The sequence below is a fragment of the Suncus etruscus genome, chromosome 7, assembly GCF_024139225.1.
Source record: "Suncus etruscus isolate mSunEtr1 chromosome 7, mSunEtr1.pri.cur, whole genome shotgun sequence".
Lineage (NCBI taxonomy): Eukaryota > Metazoa > Chordata > Mammalia > Eulipotyphla > Soricidae > Suncus > Suncus etruscus.
In genome coordinates this window covers 76,782,435-76,802,853 of record NC_064854.1, presented here as the reverse complement: position 1 = coordinate 76,802,853, position 20,419 = coordinate 76,782,435, and the positions used below count along the sequence as shown (strand labels likewise).

General features: G+C 36.9%; 1 non-coding gene across 1 annotated transcript; it reads right to left on the bottom strand.

The window, feature by feature from the left end:
* Positions 1 to 11,837: 11,837 nt before the first annotated feature.
* LOC126014589 (U1 spliceosomal RNA) lies at positions 11,838 to 12,000 on the bottom strand. Its single transcript, XR_007497611.1, has one exon. It is a non-coding gene; the product is annotated as a U1 spliceosomal RNA (small nuclear RNA).
* Between the last annotated feature and the right edge of the window lie 8,419 nt (positions 12,001 to 20,419).

Sequence of the window (20,419 nt, the reverse complement as noted above, 5' to 3'; positions counted from 1 at the left end):
ACAGGGGACCATATGGCATGCTGGAATTCAAACCACAGTTCATCCTGAATCAGCTGAGTGCAAGGCAAATGCCCTACTGCAGTATTATCTCTATTGTTTTTCTAGATGACTCTACAAGTCTTCAATCACTTGATTCATCATAGAACGACATCCATGCTCATGCCATACATTTTCTATTCCAGATCTGAATGTTCAATTCTTTGAGATGCCAAGTCCATTTTTAGTAGAACATAATCAGTGGTAAGAAATTTGGCACTAGAGCTATTCTTTACTACTTGATCATACTGCTTACTACATTACTTTAATGAACATAGCTAGAAACTCAGTTTTCTGGAAAAAAGCCATCAATTCCAATTATTTCCAGGAACAACTTTTTGAACAGGAATGTTGATAGGGGCAAAGAGGTTTCTAGGAAGATGCAATATTCTTCAGAGGAGAAAGAGTTGAGGGAGAAGACCACTACCTAATTTTTTGAGGCTGGAGAGATAGTAAAAGAATTATGGCCTTCAGGTCCATAGGCTCATTCTATTCTTCCAAGAGGTATATACCAAACTGAAAAAATATGGATACACTGGCCATTCATCTGAAAGCTGGTAATCTTGGAGGAGATGTTGGGCCAAATCCCCACCCTACTGAAGCCATATCTGCTACACACATCACCCACAAATACTGCTTTGCCAATAGTCCTGCTTTGCCACTCACCTTAGCTCTCTGTAGACCCCAATCTTACCAAAACTCTAGGTATGCTGGTATTGGGCTGACATTACCAGTACTTTTATTGGAGTGAGTGTGGTACCCTTCCCTAACCTTCTACTTCCATAATCTGGCAGCTAAAAACACGCCCACAAAAATCTCAGTATCAGCAATAGTGCTTGGAATTCTTTGATCACGCAGCCACAAATACAACTATAAACTTTAATACTGTTATCCCCATAAGAACACAACAAGTTAGATGCCAATCTGTATTTGAAGGCAACCAATGTTCAGAAACAAATAAAGTAACAAAATGATAAACTAGCAACCAGATCTTATTCATCTTTATGACAATGACTTAAGTACCTCACTGGAGATACATTAATTCTCACAATTTTTCTTGTTGCTGTAGTCTTTTCTTTTTTTTAAATTTTTATTTTGCTCATAGTGGCTTACATATCTTTCACATTAGTATTTTAGGTACATATTAACATTGAATCAAGGGAATACCCACCATCAAATTTGTCCTGCCCCCTTCCCGTTCCCTTTCTGCAACCCATATCCCCCACCGTCACCTCCCAGGCTGCTAGAGTAGGTGGTCCCCTCTTTGTCTAGCTTACTATCAGTGATCATACATCTGTTTGGTCCTGGTGCCCTCCCTTGTTTCTCCTTCCATTTGAGAGGCTAACCTAGATAAATAAAATTATGTGGTTTTTGTTTGAGGGAAAGAAAGGCAATAGAATGGGGGTAAAGATTAAGCAAAAAAAAAATTAAGAAAATATGCTGAAAATGGGTAGAGTCCTTCTAGTGGCTATCAGCCTCAGTTTGAGAGAGGACATGAAAAAGGTAATTGAAAACCATAACAACACAAAAATAAATGTCAAATTATATAAGAAAGAGAAAGATAAGATAAAATAATATAAAATAAGGAAGGAGACATCAACTTTAATATCTATATCAAAATAAAGACGTCAAAAACAATCAATAAATATATATGTGGAAAAATGATTATTTTGTGCTTTTATTTTCTTCCTTTTTTTTTCTTTTTCCCCCTGGAGAGGCACAGTAATTATTGGGGGATATTATAGAGGGAATTCCCTTGGCCTAGGAGATATAGGGTTTCTCCATCCCTGAAGTATACCGTCATGGGATTAAATATAGACTCCTTGCATGATCATTTACTCTCCCCTCGGTGCTTTTGTGGTGTATGGAAGACTTCTACTTCGTCATGGATGGTAAAATCAGTCCTCTGTATCTAGAGATCTTGGTGACTGTGCAACTCAAGGAATGGAGCTTATGATGAAGGCTTTCTTTGTGGTTCTAGCAGTTCTGCTTCTTCAGTGTCGTTTTAATTCATCTTCTGTAGTTGGTGTTCTTGGTCATTATGTTGCTCCTAGGATGGAGCCTGGGACAGAGTCTTTCGTTATGTTTCTGGAAGACCCATTCACTTGCGGTTGTCTCAGTCAGACCTCTGGAATTGGAGATCTTGTTTGTTGAACAGATTGTAGACCAAAATCTAGGTTAGAGCTTTTTGTTGTTGTTGTTGGTCCCAGGATGCGTACTGTCTAGTCCTGGTTGTAACAACCAGTCATCTGTATATAGCAATCTTGGTTTTTGCACAGATAAAGGGTGACATGTATTCTGGTTTTGTCTTATCGTTGGTTGGTGAGGAAGAATACCTTGCTCTTAGATCTAGTTGTTCCCATTTCCTCATTGTCAGGTTATCAATTTAGAACTGGCGTATGTTGGCATCAGAGCAGTATTCTGAATGCCCTGGAGGGGACTTGGTTCCTGGAGCTGTTGTGGAGAACTCTGTCATTTCTATGTCTGGGATCCAGGAGTCAAGGCTGGACTGTCGGTGCCTATTTCCCTGGAGTCTAGATTGGTTCCCCATGACATACATTCAGGGTAGGAGATGTCCCTGTGTTGTAAAAAGTATAAGTTCTAATCCCTAGTAGATAAAAGCTTGTTTTTACAGGTAAAATTTCCCCTATTTTTAATATGCCTTTGCTGGAAGAAGTCGTGCTACATTATATTGCTGGTGGATTTGGGGGTGAAGAGAGAAGAAAACAGACCCATGACAAAAACTAAAAATATATATGCTCAGACATATCTAAAGAAAAAAGAGTTTCTTAAAAGAAAAAAAAACGGATTAAATAAAAGACATAATTAAAGGAATAAAGTGGGGCCGGGAGAAATAGCATGGAGGCAAGGCGTCTTGCAGAAGGACGGTGGCTCACATTCCCGTCATCCCACATGGTCTCCCATGCCCACCAGGGGCAACTTCCGAGCACAGAGCCAGGAGCACCCTCCGAGCGCTGCCAGCTGTGACCCAAAAGAAGCACAAAACAAATCAAATCAAAAAACAAAAAGTAGAACAAAACAAAACAAAACAAAAAACGAACAAGGGGGGGGAGAAAAAAAAACAAAGAAAAAGGGAGAAAGTGATACAGGAGATTACATTTGGGGAGAAACAATATAAGAGGTAGTGTTATATAGGTCTATACTTATGATGATAGTATAGGCTTCCCCATTGTCTTTTGAGATTTCCTCGTGAGGTGTGGGCTCCATGAGGAAGGTCTTGGGTAGAGTTCTTGCAATGGGAGTCCTTTTGGAGCTAATCCTATATTAAGCCACAGTCCACAATAGGGAGAGGTGATTAGGAGGGCCACACTGCATGAGTCAGTCGGGGTGTTGGTTACTCTTTTTTCTTTTCTTTTCCCTTTTTAAAATAATTTTGCTTCCACTTACAGAAGTAATTATATTTAGATCAATTATGTCAACTATGTGATACATGTTCTACCACTGCATATGGTCCCCTTAGTGATCCTTAAATAAGATCCAGGAGTGATCCTTAAGCAAGAATGAGGATGAGCTCCTGAAAACATTGGTTGTAGTCCATACCTATTAAAAAAGCAATAATTACTCCTACCAGTGCTTAGGCGATCATAAGGGATCATATGGAGAGCCAGAGATCAAAAAAGCAAAGCAAAAATTTTCAAACTTTTAGATAATATAGCAAAAGAACAATAGAAATATGAAGTAAACATTGTTATAAAATATATAGAAAAGGACAAATAGACATATATATATATAAATATATATTAAACATATAAAATAAAGAGAAACAATACATAACACAGTATATATATATATATATATATATATATATATATATATATATATATATATATATATTGCCACATCAAGTAGTGCTTAGGGTCACTCCTGGCTCTGTGTTCAGGGATCACTTCTGTTAATGTTGGGGTACCATATAGAGTGCTGGGTATTGAACCTACATGGGTTACATGTAAGACCTTACCCTCTATCTCTCAAGCCCCCATGTAATTCTTTATCTGAAGGATTTTTAGTTTTTGCATGACTCTTTAAGTTTATTCTTTTTTTTAAAGGTCACACCCTATGGTTCTCAGAGGTTATCCTTGACTCCGTGCTTGGGAAACAATAGAATTAGCTGGGTTTCCCACATGCAAAGCATACACTCAGCCCTTTGAGCTATTTTCCTGTATTCACCAAAGTGCTCAGGGGTTACTCCTTCCTGGCTCTATCCTCAGGAATTACTTCTGCCAGTGCTTAGGGCATCATAAGTGATTGACTGGAGTTTCAGAGATCAAATCTGAGTTGACTGCATACTTTGGCCCCTCTCACCTAATTCTTGAAGGCAACTGTAAGCCAAAACTATTTAAATAGAAATCTGAGATCAGCAAGATTTTGTGTTCACTGAGAGACCCATATTATAAGAAAACCTAATTTAAGAACTTAATAAAAATTCCTGACTCATTTAATACTTCACACCCACATTCACTGAACTCCTACTGTACTTAATGTCTGTGCTGCTTATTTTGATACCTAATTCAATTTTTAAGTTTTTATTTTCTACAGTTTTTCAGGGTGTGTGTGGGAAGAGGTACCAGGTATGCTACTAGGGGGCCTCACCCCTAAAAGCCTTCATTCTGCTACAGTCAGATCTCAATGGCAGCACTGTATTTTTAATTTTTAGTTTTTGAAGTCTTTCATCTACTGTGTTGCTCACAGTCACAGACAGACCGTACATGCCTATAAGATCAAGTAAAATTCAGTTTAATGAAATAAAATCTGTTTTAAAACTTGGAATGAACACATGGATAGGGCTAAATTGAGCTAACCAGGTCCTTTACTTATTTAATTGTCTTTTTTTTTTTAAATGTTGGCTACCAACCAATAAGAAATCTTGAGTTATTTTTCTGTTGCATCAGAACTTATCCCAGGAGCATAAAGACCTTACTTGAACTCAGTCTTATTACACTCTCTAATTTGGGAAATTGCATTAGAATGTATCTGGATCTTCGTTTGCTGACGTACATAGAGTAGAAGAGCAGGGATTTGGGTAGATTATTAGAGCCCAGCCAGCACTTCGTTTCACCCTTATCAGGCTTCACTCTTTTCCTTTTCAATGCAATCCCTCCCACGCACAGAGATAAAGAGCATTTTAAACTAAAGAAAATTTTGAATTCTTTTAAACTATTGCCACTCAAATTTGCACTGCTAAGACACTTTAACCAACTTTCAGGTTTTGCTTTTAAAATGTATTCCAATGTCATAACATTTATGTTTCTCTTTATTTTATTTTTGAGTGATTTTGGCCACACCCACCAATGCTTAGGGGTTATTTCTGGCTCTGCCATCAGGAGTTATTCCTCATGGGCTCAGGGGACCAGTGAGGCTTTTTTTTTGTTTGTTTGTTTTTGTTTTTGGGTTACACCCAGCAGTGCTCGGGGTTTACTCCTGGCTCAGGCAGGCTCGGAGAACCATACGGGTTGCCGGGATTCGAACCACCCTCCTGCTGCATGCAAGACAAACGCCTTACCTTCATGCTATCTCTCGGTCCCACCAATGAGTTCTGAGGATAAAATTTAATGTGTCGGGGGCTGGAGAGATAGCATGGAGGTAAAGCGTTTGCCTTTCATGCAAGAGGTCATCGGTTCGAATCCCAGCGTCCCATATGGTCCCCTGTGCCTGCCAGGAGCAATTTCTGAGCATGGAGCCAGGAGTAACCCCTGAGCACTGCCGGGTGTGACCCAAAAACCACAAAAAAAAAAAAAAAAAAAAAATTTAATGTGTCGCATTCAAGGCAAACAACCTACACACTGCTATCACTCTGGTCCTGAAATTTATACTTGGGTTGAGATATGCCTCTCAAGGTTTAAAAGATATTGTTTTGGGTTATACAGGTAGTACAGTAAGTGACACGCTTGCCTTGCATGTGGTTGATTGATCTTCAGCATCCCATATATTCCCCTGAGTAACACTAGGAGTGATTCTTGAGTGCAGAGCCAGAAGTAAGCCCTGAACACCACTGCTTGTGTCTGCCTGTCTCTTTCCCCCTGCTCCTCAATGGTATTGTGTTGCTAGTTACTTTTCAGGAAAAAAATGAACTTTAAATTGAAACTATCTATAATGTTATCTAGAAAGTTGATTTTATATTACTCTTCTTCAGGAAAAGTTTAAAATAGAGACTCACAGAAAATTAAGTTTAGACTGCAGCCACCAAACTTTGTAATGTGCTTACCAAGTTGATAGGCAGGAGGTGGGGGAGCAAAGGAAAGGATGAAGGATTATGGAAGCACTGGTGATGGGAGATGACACTAGTGGTGCAATTGGCATCGAAATATTATATGCCCAAAACTCAACTATCGCTAATTTTTTAAATCAGTTCTTTAATTAAATAAAAAATTGAAAAAAGAAAAAAAGAAAAAGAAGCTAATAACAAGGTTAAAGGAAAATTAAAATATTTTTAAATTTATTTTATTAAATACTAAAAGTATTTCAAAAAAACAATAAATAATTTAAAATATAATGCATTTTTATTTTTAAGCCTACAGCACCTGGTATTTCTAGGTGGTCTCCCATCCAAGTATTAACCAGGCACAACCCTGCTTAAAAATATAATGCTTTAAAAATGATTGGCCTGGAGAGAGAGAGCTCAAACTGTGTGTGTGTGTGTGTGTGTGTGTGTGTGTGCGTGCGCATGCTGTGGAAGGGCCAGTGTTCATCCAGGAGTGGCCCCCCAAAAGAAGTAAGTTTTGATAGGGGCAGAATTCTATGAATTGGAAAAATAGATATGATTCTCTTATATAAGAACTTAAACATGAGCAACTCGGTAGCATAGAAGTTGGATCAGAATGACACTTGCTTGACACCCTTGAATCCTTTATATCCTGATTATTCCTGAGAGATTAACATGCAATGAAAGATAATTGATGGAATGCTGCTTACCATTTATCCTGCATATCTTCTGTTGCTACCAGAACTGAATATCCATGAACGGGAACTTTAATATTATTAAATTACCTTATTGAGTAATAACTTTGATACTCTGAAAACAACCTATTTTAAGTTTGTTTGGGAACCATCATTTTAATGTTATTATGTAAAAATTATGGGCTCTCCTTTGAACTCTGCAGTAATCCTTTATACAGACTTAATACAGTAAATATTTGTTGTTATGCCAACAAGAGGATTTCAAACACTGGTCACAATTTTGATAAAAATTTTAGAATCCTGGAAGGAAATTTGACAAAGCTATTATTCTCATTGTATGATATTATTTCTGTTTGTTATTCTAATCTGGGCTTCATGCTAAACTCCCTGCCAGGAGTGATCCCTGAGTTCAGAGTCATATGTGACCCCTACACCAAATATCAACCAAAAAAAACCAAAAAGCTCAATTACAACAAATTTTTTCCTTAAAACTATTCCAGAAGTTGACTTTTTTTTTTTTCTTTTTTGTTTTTGTTTTTGGGCCATACCTGGTGACGTTCAGAAGTTACTCTGGCTATGTGCTCAGAAATTGCTCCTGGCTTGGGGGACCATATGGGATGCCGGAGGAATGAACCTCGGTCTGTCCTAGGTTAGCACGTGCAAGGCAAACACCCTACTGCTTGCGCCACCCCTCGGACCCCAGAAGTTGACATTCTTTATGGTGGAAAAAATGGATGCAATTTTGAAAGGTTACAAGCTTACTTTTCAACTTCATCTTCACTGTATTATTTTTTACTGAGATGAATCATTTTCAGCAAGAATACATCTTTTTCTTATTTTAATAGAATAATGATTATTTTTCTATAGTAAAATGTATTTCTTCCTCTACTTACAGCTTTAACCCATACTAAAGTTCTGTTATGAGTGAAGAAATGAGTGAATGAATATAATTGATTTATACAGAATAACAAGTTCATTTATTCAACAAAGTTAGTTTCCAAGTCTTTTTCAGAGTGAAATAAGCTCACTAGAGATAGAGTTTAGGTAGAGGGTGGAATTAGTGTCTTTGTGTACATGTGTGCTGTGTGTGTATATTTTGTGTGTTCTTTCTGCTGGATTCAATTACAATCTTTGCTGTATAATGGCTAGACGATTCAAACTAAACTGAGTACCAATATTTTCACTTATTAAAGGGAAGGAAAAAAACCTACTTTATGTATTAAGATGAATAAGATAACATCTACAGACAGGTTCACACAATGCCTGAAAATTAGCAGTTTTTGTATTTTATTCTTTTGTCATCATCCACTACCACACTCAGAAATTCTTTACATCTTTTATATAAGCAGTCTTATTTAGCAAAAGCTGTGGGCTGCTACATTAGTAGTTTCTATAATCATGTACTTAGAAAAGCTGTCAAATGACTAAATATGCTATTAGCTACGTAATTTGAATGTTCAAATTAAAACTCTATTGGATATATAAATGATATGCTTTTGTTTGGAACAATTGTTGAAACATACTTTTGATCCAAACCATGGCATATATATATATAAAGGAAAAACTAAAACTAAAACAGAGAGATCCTTTAGGTTGGTCAATATACCATATAGTTTAAAGGCAATTAAAATGGAAGATATCTGTAGAGTGTAATTTGTATAATTTGGCACCTGTTAATATAAAAAGCATTAATTATTAATTACAATGTAATGTACTAATATAGTACCAAACAACAAGTGTTAATATATATCCTGAATGTGATAAAAATTATGATAAAAACTTTTGGAGTCATGAGCCATGTGTATATTGAAAAGTAAGGGTAGGCTTCACATAAGTGGCAACAAACTTTTTAAAATTTTACTTTGGATCACACCTTACAGTGCCTCAAGGGTAATTTTTCACTTTTATTTCCCAGGAGTCACACTTGACAGGCTTGAGGAAGTATAAGGAATACTAACTTGGGTCAACTGTGTGCAAGGCAAGTACCTTTCCTGCTGTGCTATTTCTCTGGTCACATAAACATTTTTATAGTGAAATAATTTTGTCATTAAACTAAATTTTAGCATTTTAAATAGCCAGGATTAAATCTAGGGATTCATACATGAAAGGCATGTGTTCTAACATTGAACCACATGGTCCTAATCCTGAAGTAAACACATTTTCTCGTTTATGAACTTTGATTAAAATATCCCATACAATTTAAAGAGACAATAATTGAACTAGTAGGATTGTATTATGTCAGACTTGTAGGTAGAAATAAGGTATCTTGGGCCCGGAGAGATAGCACAGCGGTGTTTGCCTTGCAAGCAGCCGATCCAGGACCAAAGGTGGTTGGTTCGAATCCCGGTGTCCCATGTGGTCCCCCGTGCCTGCCAGGAGCTATTTCTGAGCAGACAGCCAGGAGTAACCCCTGAGCACCGCCGGGTGTGGCCCAAGAAAAATTTTTTTAAAAGAAAAAAAAAAAGAAAAAGAAATAAGGTATCTTTTATTATAAAATTAACGTCCCCTCTTTACAGTATTCTTTCATGTACCCTCTATTCAGACCAATAATAAATGTTTATTGATCCCTATTTCAGTGAATTCTAGCATGAGTGACATTATACTAACAACAACTGAGATAATAAATTTCCCCCCACTTTCACAACTATCTAAAGTAATTTTTAATTCTTAAACCCGTGAAACCTTAATTCAAGAGATCTCAGAATCAGGGCCGGAGAGATAGCACAGTGGTAAGGCATTTGCCTTACATGCGGAAGGTTGCTGGTTCAAATCCCGGCATCCCATATGGTCCCCCGAGCCTGCCGGGGGTGATTTCTGAGCGTAGAGCTGGGAATAACCCCTGAGCATTGCTGGGTGTGACCCAAAAACCAAAAAAGAAGGAGATCTCAGAACCTTGATGAAAGTTATGCAAATTATTCTCATTAAAATGCACAAAAATGGTCATTCACCCACACAATGCACAAAAATACATATTACTTTATGTAGGATGCCAGACTCAGGTACCTTGTGTAATCTGTTTATGAACATCAGTCTGAATATCCTGCAGCTTTGTAAGAGCTGCTTTGAAGTGGAGAGAATTTTTCTTCATTGAATACAAAGAATATAACGACCCATCACAAGTTTCTTCCGGAACAAAATCAAAATAAGCTTTATTAATAGTGTTTGATTTTAGAACGAGAACTTAGAATTCAAGTTATTTCTCAGAAGTGTTTATTTCAGTGTGAATGGCAAAATTAGATGACCTCTTACTGTTATTAATTGCTATTCTCAAGATAAAACATCATTACATTTGCTTAAGTAGAAAATTCTTCCAAAAGCTCTATACTTGTTTTGTTATAATTAATTAAAATACTGACTTCTTGCCAGGGAGATAGTACAGAGAGTAAAGTACTTGCCTTGCATGTGACTGGTGCAGGTTTCAACACCATTATCAGTTATAGTTCCCTAAGCACTGCTATGAGTTATCCCTGAGCACAGACCCAGGATTTAACTCATTGTATAGCTGTGTCCCAATGCCTCTACCCTACCTGAAAAGGTTAGTGAAATATTGACTTCCAAGTTTGGGGAGCCTTATGAAAATAAATGTTTTTATCTTCCATTATAAATGTTTTAATTTATTGATTTGGGGGTAGGGTCTAGAAATCCAGGTTTGAACAAATCATATTTTACAATCAATAAAGATCACTTTTTGGACATTATAGACTTATGGTAATATTCTGATCAGATCATCAAGGTAAGTTCTAACAATTTTCTATACTTTATATTAAATTCTGTTTATAATGAAGGAATATCAAGGAAGGATTCAAGAGACCAATGATAAAATTAGGAGCAACTAAATTCCTGGAGTCTTTACAAGACTGTAATTAAGTGGCGATTAGTGAGAAAATTCAAAGATTTTTCATATTAACCAGAAACCATGGCACTTGATATATTCTCAAGGCAAATACAATCTCTGATCATTTCTGCCAGAGAAATTGTTTACTTTTAGCTGAAGTTTATTAATACATGTAATGAGAGAAAGACAGTTTTGGTAAAACCTTTCTTTGTTCTCAAGTCTAAGTTATGAAAAAAGTGCCAGAGAGAAGGGAAAAATTCAGACAAAAGAAAACAAGGAAGACATAACATTTAAGTTTAAAAGAGTTTTAAGTCCTGAATAACATGAGAGACTACTAAAATAATTAACATAATTTGAATGTTTATTATTTACTAATTTCTGGTCTAACTTTATTTAACTTAATTAACATTTTATTTAAATTAAATTAAATTTTTAATTTTAATTTATTTAACCTGTATTTAACTTAATCAATAACTGACAATAATCGGATGAAGTACTTTAACTTTGCAGAGGAGAAAAATAGGCTGAAAGAGTTTATGTAAAATAGGCTGAAAGAGTTTAAAAATCACACACCTGTTAAGTAGCAGAGTACACAAGTTCCAGAGCTAGAGTCCATTTCCATTAACAGAGAGAGAGAGAAAAAGATAGAGACAGAGAGAGAAATTAGAGCTTTGCCCCTTCCTATTACCAGCTCAATCATCATTGCTAACTTAGAGTAAACACTTTAGGCCAGGAATAAATGTGTTGTCTCTTTGTCAACACATTCAGAAGTAAAGAGAAGTGAGCCATTAGCTCATTTTACCTGAGATGCTGGAAAGTGACATGACTAGAGGGCCATAAAATGTGTAGGTGGCAGAGTGCTTAGGAAACTGGGGTCCTAAGAGGATTTTTCAAGTCCTTGATGTAATGTCCAAAGTACTTCCATAAATATTATATCCACAGATAAATGACAGCAATATTTCATAAATTTTCTCAAACCCCCAGGATTTTATCTTTATTGGTTGAATGTGTGTTTCATTGATGTTCAGATGTTTGCCAATCCTTTTGTCCTTAGGTTCTAGCGCGAACGCAGTGCCCCACTACCACAAATTATGCAGTCGAGTTTCCCACATTTGGGGAAATAGCAGGGGTCAGCACACCCGAGTGCAATGGGTGAGCCTCGCCCTGGGGAAACCACCTTCGTGATCATGGTATCTCCCCTGCCAGGTAAGTATTTGTTCTAATGTTTAAAAACAAAAAACATATAGTTCATACTATTCATTCTGTTTTCAGTTGTGAAATGTCTATTGAGATCTCTATTACATTTAGCCCCATGCTTTAATGTTTTACATTATTTATTATTATTATTATTATTATTATTATTATTATTATTATTATTATTATTTGGTTTTGGGGTCACACTTGGCAGTGCTCAGGGGTTACTCCTGGCTCCATGCTCAGAAATCGCTCTTGGCAGGCTCAGGGGACCATATGGGACGCCGGGATTAGAACCAATGACCATCTGCATGAAAGGCAAATGCACTACCTCCATGCTATATCTTCGACCCTACATTATTCTTTAAAAGCTGTTTTTGAGAGCCATCACTGACTACAAGGTCAAAGATAAAGCTTCTTTGAGAGAGTTAGTATAATCAATAAATTTTATTGGAACTTGACCTTGTATGTTCCTGGATTAGCTATATTGTTTTCATAGGTTTTAAATGCATGACCTCTTGCATTTTTGTTTCGAAAAAGTCAGTAAAGATGGGTATATGGGTGCTGTTATCAGTCAGAAAACTCAAAGTTTAAAATGACATTTCATTTAAAAATACTCTTCCTTTTGGGTCAAGCCTGACAATGGGTCACACTTAAGGATCAATCCTGGCAGAGGTCAGGATTCCATGTGTGGTCCCAGGGATCAAACTATATGGCTATATACAAGGCAAGTGCTCTACCTGCTGTACTCTTGCTCCAACCCCGACAATTTTAGAGAGATGTGTTTTACATCCTGGTCTTTGTTGAAAAGCGGAGAAGACTATAGTGAACAATTCCTTGATCAAATATTCTGGGAGTAAGAGCACTAAATATTATTCTCACCAAATATAAAGTTATAATAACTTAAGGCATGACACTATTTTCTAACTCTGAATCAGCTTTCTAGTGAAGGCATGATTTTATGCTCCTCATTTAACACAGAAACTAAATATGATCTACAACAGCTTGCCTAAGGATAATGTTTTTGGCTTGTGGTGGTCTCTGAGGGCCACATATGATTGTATATATGATCTGACTACAGTATATCTTTCATATTTTACATCAAGCATATTCCAAAGTTGATTGGTTTGATTTTTTAAAACATTTTTATTGATTGACTGATTGGCTGTTTTTTCGGACCACACCCAGTGGCGCTCAAGGATCACTCCTGGCTTCTACACTCAGAAATCTCCCCTGGCAGGTTGGGGGACCACATGAGATGCTGGGAATTGAAGGACTTCCCACCTGGGTCAGCCACCTGCAAGGCAAATGCCCCACCGTTGTGCTATCGGCCCCTATTGGTTTGATTTTTACTGTGATTTTATGAGGCTTATACTGATTACCATCTACTACAAATAATCTTTTTTTTTATTTTTATTTTGACCAAAGTGGATTACAAATCTTTCATAGTAAATTTTTAGATACATAGTGACATTGAATCAGGGGCATTCCCACCACCAATGCTGTCCTCCCTTCACCCCTGTTCCCAGCATGCATCCCATATCCCCCTCTTTTACCCCCTCCCCCAGTTGCTAGTATAAGTGGTCCCCTCTGTGTCTAGCATATTGTAGATTAGTTATTGATTCTGTTGTCGTTGACTTTGGATTTGGTATTTAATTATGGTTATTTTTTTATTTCTACTTAATGTTCATACGACTGTCTGGTCTTGGTACCCTACATTATTTCCCCTCAGTTTGTGAGGTGGAAAGAGATGGTTCAAATTATGTGGTTCTGTTTAAAGGAAAGAAAAATAAATAAAATGGGGCAAAAATCGAAAATCAAAAAATGGGAGGAGTCCTTCGGGCTATAAATATCAATTTAAAAGAAGAAAGGGAAAAAGAAAAAAAACATAACAATATTTAAAAAAAACAAGCAAAAAACTCGAAAGGCACCACAGCAATAAAGACACCAACCACACAGTAACCACAGTCCTGAAATAAAAACAAAACAAAGCACACAAAAAACAAAACCCACAAAAACAAACAAACAACAAACAACAAAATAACAAAACCAAAAAAATTAATTTGTGCTTTTCTCTCTTTTTTTTTCTTGCATAGGCACAGTAAATATTGGGGAAATTAGAAAGGGAATTCCTTAGGCCTAAGAGATACAGGGTTTCTCTGCACTTGAAGTATACTGTCATGGGAACAACTACAGGCTCCATATATGTTCTTTTACTATTCCCTTGGTCTTTTTGTGGTGTTTGGAAACTTTCTGCTCCCTCGTGGATGATAAAATCATGCCTCTGTAGCTAGAGAACTTAGTATTTGCACAGGTCAAAGGACAGAGCCTAGGATAAAGTCTTTCTTTATGGTTCTAGGTTCTGTTCCATCACTGTTGTTTGAATCAGTCTTCTGTAGTTGGTGGTCTTGGTTTTTGCCCCGATCCTAGGATGAAGCATAGAATAGAGTTTTTTCTTATGGTTCCAGAGATCTGCTTGGTTGCAGTTGTCTCAGTCAGACTTCTGGAGTTAGAGATCTTGGTTGTTTACAGATCATAGGCCAAGGCCTAGACTAGGGTCTTTTTTTTTTTTTTTTATTGGTTCCAGGGTAAGTTCTTCCCAGTCATGGTTATCACAGTCAGTCTTCTGTAGATATCGAAGTTGGCTTTTGTATCAATCAAAGGATGACATATCTTCTGATTTTATCTTATCGTTAGGAGGTAAGGTAAGACAACCTGCTCTTAGACCAAGTTGTTGCCTCATTATGCTGATGTCATATCAAAACTGGCACATGTTGGTGTCAGAGCAGTATTAAGAATGTCCCAGAGAGTTTGTTTTCTGGAGCTATTTTGGAGAACTGTGTCAGTTCTATGTCTGAGATCTAGGGTTAAGGTTTGGACGGTCACTGTCTAATCACATGGAGTCTGAATTGGGACCACATGACAATGTTCAAGGTGGGAGGTGCATCTGTATTGTAAAGTATATGAGTTTTTATCCCTAGTATATAAGAGCTTGTTTCTATACATAAAATTTTACCTTTTTTAGTATGCCTTTGCAAGAAGAAATGGTGGTATATTATATCGCTGGTGCTTTTAGGGGTGAGAGTGTCAGGTTCTAATATCTCTGTGCCCTGGTTTTAACCTGGTTTATCCCAGGAAAGACTTTTTTCTTGTAGGTTTTTGTATCAAGCAGAACCAAAACAGGTAGAGTTAAGGAAAAAAGAAAACAGAAACAAGGCAATATACATACACACATATATATAGGTGTTTAATATACATATATATGTAAATATATATATATATATAAATACTTTGCTGCAAAGTCCATGATTGTATCATTTCTAACTGCTATGTAGTATTCCATTGTGTATAAATACCACATCTTCGTGATCCACTCATCTGTTATTGGTCATCAAGATGGGTTCCAAATCTTGGCTATTGTGCTGAGTGCTGCAATACATAATGGAGTGTACACATACTTTGGGATGAATGTCCTTCTGACTTGGGAATAGATATCCAGAGAGCAATTGTTGGGTTATATGGCAGTTCAATTCTGAGCACTCTCTACACTGTTTTCTATAGGGTTTGGACTAGGCAGCATTCCCACCACCAGCGGATGAGAGTTCTTTACTTACCACACCCCTGTCAACAGAGATTAGTCCTGTTATTTTTGCTGTGAGCCATCCTCATTGGTATAAGGTGGTACCTCATTGTTGTCTTGATTTGGATTTCCCTAATGATGAGTGAAGGTGAGCATGTTTTCATGTGTCTCTTGGCCATCTTTTGTTCTTCCTCAGAGAAGTCTCTGTTTATTTCTTCTCCTCATTTTTCTATGGCTTTATTAGATTTTTTGGAGCTCACATTTCTGAGTGCTTTTTATGTACTAGATATCAGCCCTTTAGTTGATTATTGAGTGCAAATATTTTTCCCATTACAGTAACTATCTTCTAGTATTAAGTAGGGTTTGTTTCACCATGCAGAAACATTTTAGTTTGATGTAGTCCCATTTATTTAAATTTGATGCTAAAGTTCTTGCCATTGGCATTCTATCCTCAAAGACTTTTTTGATATATAGGTCTTCGAGTGTTCTGCATATTTTTTCCTCAGTTAACTTTATGGACTAGGGTCTGATTTTAAGGTCTTTAATCCATTTTAAGTTGACTTTTGTGTAAGGTGTGAGGTATGGATCAAATTTTAATTTCTTACAGGTGGTTATCCAGTTGTTCCAACACCATTTGTTGAAGAGACTGTCTTTGTTCCATTTCAAGTTCTTGGCTCTTTTGTCAAATATTGGTTGGCTGTATATTTGGGGGTTTATCTCTGGATATTCTGTTCTAACCCACTGATCCAAGACTCTGTCTTTGTTCCAGTAACATGATGTTTTGATCACTATGGCTTTATAGTAAAGCTTCAGGTTAAAAGATGCCACCTAGCTTCTGCTTTTTCAGTATGCATTTGGCTAACTTGGGTATTTTGTGGTTCCAGATGAATTTTATAATTGATTGTTCTAAATTCTAAAAAAATGATGTCTGAATTTGGATAGGGATTGCATTGCATCTACATAGAAGTGTAGGTAATATAGTCATTTTGACTATGTTGAGTCTACCTACCATTGAGCAGGGATGTTCTTCCATTTTCTTAGGTCCTCTTCAATTTCTCTCTGGAGTGTTTTGAAGTTTTCATGATATAGGTCCTTCACTTCTCTTGTAAAGTTGATACCTCCGTATTTGATATTTTTGGATACTATTTTAAATGTGATTGTCTCAATATCTTTTTCCTCTATTTTATTATTTGTATAGAGGAATGCTACATTCTTTTGTTTATTGAATTTGTAGCCGGCCACTTTGCTGTATTGGTTAATTGTTTTTAGGAGTTTTACTGTGGGCTCTTTAGGGTTTTCTATGTATATCATCATATCATCTACAAAAAGAGATAGTTTCACTTCCTCTTTACTTATTTGGATTCCTTTGATTTCCTTCTCTTGTCTGAATCCTATTGCTAGGACTTCTAAAACTATATTGAATAAGAGAGGAGAGAGTGGACAGCCTTGCCTAGTTCCTGACCTTAGTGTTATTCTTTCAGTTTTTAGCTATTAAGGATAATGTTGGCTGTGGGCTTTTATAGATAGCTGTAACTATCTTGAGGAAGGTTCCATCCAGCCCTATTTTGCTGAGTGCTTTCATCATGAATGGGTGTTGAATTTTATCAAACACCTTCTCTGCATTAATTAATATAATCATGTGATTTTTGTCTTTCTTGTTGTTAATGTGGTGTATGATGTTGATTGATTTGCGTATGTTAAATCATCCTTGCATCCCTGAGATGAAACCCACTTGGTCAAAGTGTATAATCTTTTTGATGTAGCAAACTGGATTCAGTTTGCTAAGATTTTGTTGAGGATTTTTGCATCTATGTTCATTAGTGAGATAGGTCTGTAGTTTTCCTTCTTGGCAGTGTCTTTGCCATCTTTGGGAATGAGTGTGATATTAGTCTCATAAAAGGAATTACAAAGTATTCCTGCCTTTTCAATGTTTTGGAAGAACCTGTGGATCAGTGCTAGTAATTCTTCTCAGAATGTTTGATAGAACTCACCTGTAAAATTATCTGGACCTGGACTTTTGTTCTTGGGGATTTTTTTAAATTGCTGATTTAATTTCCTCAGATGTGATTGGCCTGTTTAGGCTTTCTGCATCCTCCTTATCCACTCATCTGTGCTGCAGAGTAAGTTAAGGGACTCATAATAATTGAGGTACAATGTATATAGATCCATAGGAAAAGAACAGTGCTTGGAAGACATCCACTACTGCCACAAGGGAAGAATCCTGGCAGTGATTATGGGAGGATTGGGAAGGTCTATGAGATTCAATGGAATAAACAGATGCAGTACACAGGTAGAAAAGGCAGAGAACTTCTGGAATTGGTAGGTTTAATATGAATTTGGTAGAATTGATATGGAAGGTTTTAGTCACAGTAAATAAGGATTAAAGTATACTTCAAGTTCTCAAGTGTGTATTTGTGGAACTTAATATTGCGCCTTGCAGGCAAGTGGCCAAATCAAGGGTATAAGTTTGAACATAGACATAGCACTCCGTATAAACAGGCTTTATTGTTTTATGGTTGATGATGGTGGTGTAATCATGTTGGGCTAAGGCTAGTGGTTTGCATGGGCAATTCTTTGCTCTGTGCTCAGAAGTGATCTCTGATGGTGTTTGGAGCACCATATTCTGTTTGAAATTTTGAACTTTGCTGCAAGGTAGGCAAGCAACCAAATCCTTCTACAATCTTACTGTCTCTGGGAGAAGGCGTTTAATCATGGGGCAATGAGCAAAAGTAAGCTTTCAAATATAGACAAAATATATTGTGAGTAGTGCAACTTCCCCTTATGTACTTCCAAGGGCAGCACCTTATCTGTTCTTTTGCCTTCTATTGTCATGTTGATTAAATTAAAAGAGAAGTGATGGGCAGGATTGAGGGCAGGGGTTTCAGATAGTGTAAGGAGATGGGTTATTCAAACTATGGGAAAGTGCAAGGCAGAAATATTAGTTAGGGGGCTGGAGTACAGTGGGTAGGGCCTTACTTGCATATGGCCAAACTGAGTTTGATCCCTGGTACTCCATATGGTTCCCTGAGCCCACTGGGGAAGAGCCAGGAGTAAGCCCCAAGCACCACCAGTTTTAGCCCTCAAAAAAAAAAAAAAAACACAACTAAAAAGAAAGAAATATTAAAGACACTAAAATTTTGTCTTTGATTTTCACATGACAAATCACTGATGACTCATGCTGGGAATTTATAGAAAGTCTTCTTTCTCTCATGTCTTCTTTTTACCTGCACTACTGCAGACATTTAGCTGGGTTGTATATTTAAGCTGAAAAGACTTCTTAGGAGAAAACATAAATCCAGTCAGGCATGAAGAAGAAAAAGCATTACTGGGGATTGGAGACAATCTTTCAGACAGACTATTGTGTAAGAAATATTGGGAGAGAGGGCTGGAGAAGAACTGATAGTGAGAGATTTTTCAATGGGAGGGGAATAGAGATTTTTCTTATAAGTCTAGTGAGTTCCTGATTCGTCTTTCAAATTGCTCAGGCTGAGGACTGGTAGATAGTTACAGTAGGATGCACCAATCTAGGTTTTATTTTTGTCACCACAATATTCCCTGGTATCTTTTAGTGAAGCCATAAAGGTTCTGAGCAATGTGGAATATGCTCTAAGAAGATCTAGCACCTTTAAAGTGGCTCAGGTTTCAGGATCATGTGTCAGGATCTGAGTGGCTTTGCATCCTTGGGATTTGAATGGACCCTGAAGCTGAGACAGGTTCCTGGACTTGCACTGCAAGTAAGATTTCCCATAAACCAACCAACCAACCAACCAACCAACCAACCAACCAACCAACCAACCAACCAAGCAATCAACAAATGGTTCAGGATGGTAGAATGCAAACAAAATTTTCCCAGCTAAACTCAGGTGAACTCAGATGTATTTGAGCCAGGTTTTCCCTTCTTTATTATCCTGTTGCCAGTGCTCCTCCCTGGAGTTACTGAGAGTTTATTTTTTGCCCAGATGATGGATGCACAGATGCATTAAAGAGGTGGTGATGAAGAATTACATAAGTGCTATGCCTTTAGATTACTTTGTATGCTGCTAAGAAATATTATGTACTACAATCTGGGGACTTGAGGGACAAAGCAACTGTACATAGGATCTGTTTTATTTTTCTTAATGTTCTTTGGCTGAAAGTTCAAAGTTAAGATGTCAGCAATAGGACTACTGAGAATTCTGTTTATGTGTGATTTTCCTTCCACTGTAACTTTACCTTGTCCTCTTTCTTTGCATCTTTGTTCTCATAATTAAAAATAAAAAATAAAAATAAAAAAAAGAAAGCCAGGAGTACATAAGCCACTGAGCAGAAGTTAGTGTCGTATGTACAAACCCTGGTACCATGAGGGTGCTTTTCTTTTCCTCTGTTACTCCTTACATTCTAAACCCTTTCTTTGGTATGGGATCATGAGAAAATCAACTGGTTACCAGTAGAGAAATTGTATTGCATGAGCTTGGAATTGCTTAAACATAGAACTGTCAAGTGTGGAAGTGATATACTCCATCATTAATTATTTGCATGAAAATCTCTGAAGGTAGGTCCTGGAAATAAAAATATAAATGTATATGTACATATGCATATATATATTTAAAGACTACCATCTATCTTTTAAGGTTATTTTATTTTTTATTGAGGTGGCATTGTGGCACTGGTTCACAAAGCTCAGTTTTAGGTGCACCATTCACACTTTTTAAAAATGTGTGTTAGACATTGATTGAATCATCTTCTTCAGCCTCATAAACTGGGGGGGGTGACTGGTACCAGGTCCAGACACCTGCATGAACATTTAGTGGAAATAAAAAAATGATCAGACCTGAACATCAAATCCAATGTCAACATCAACAGAATCTATACCTAATCCA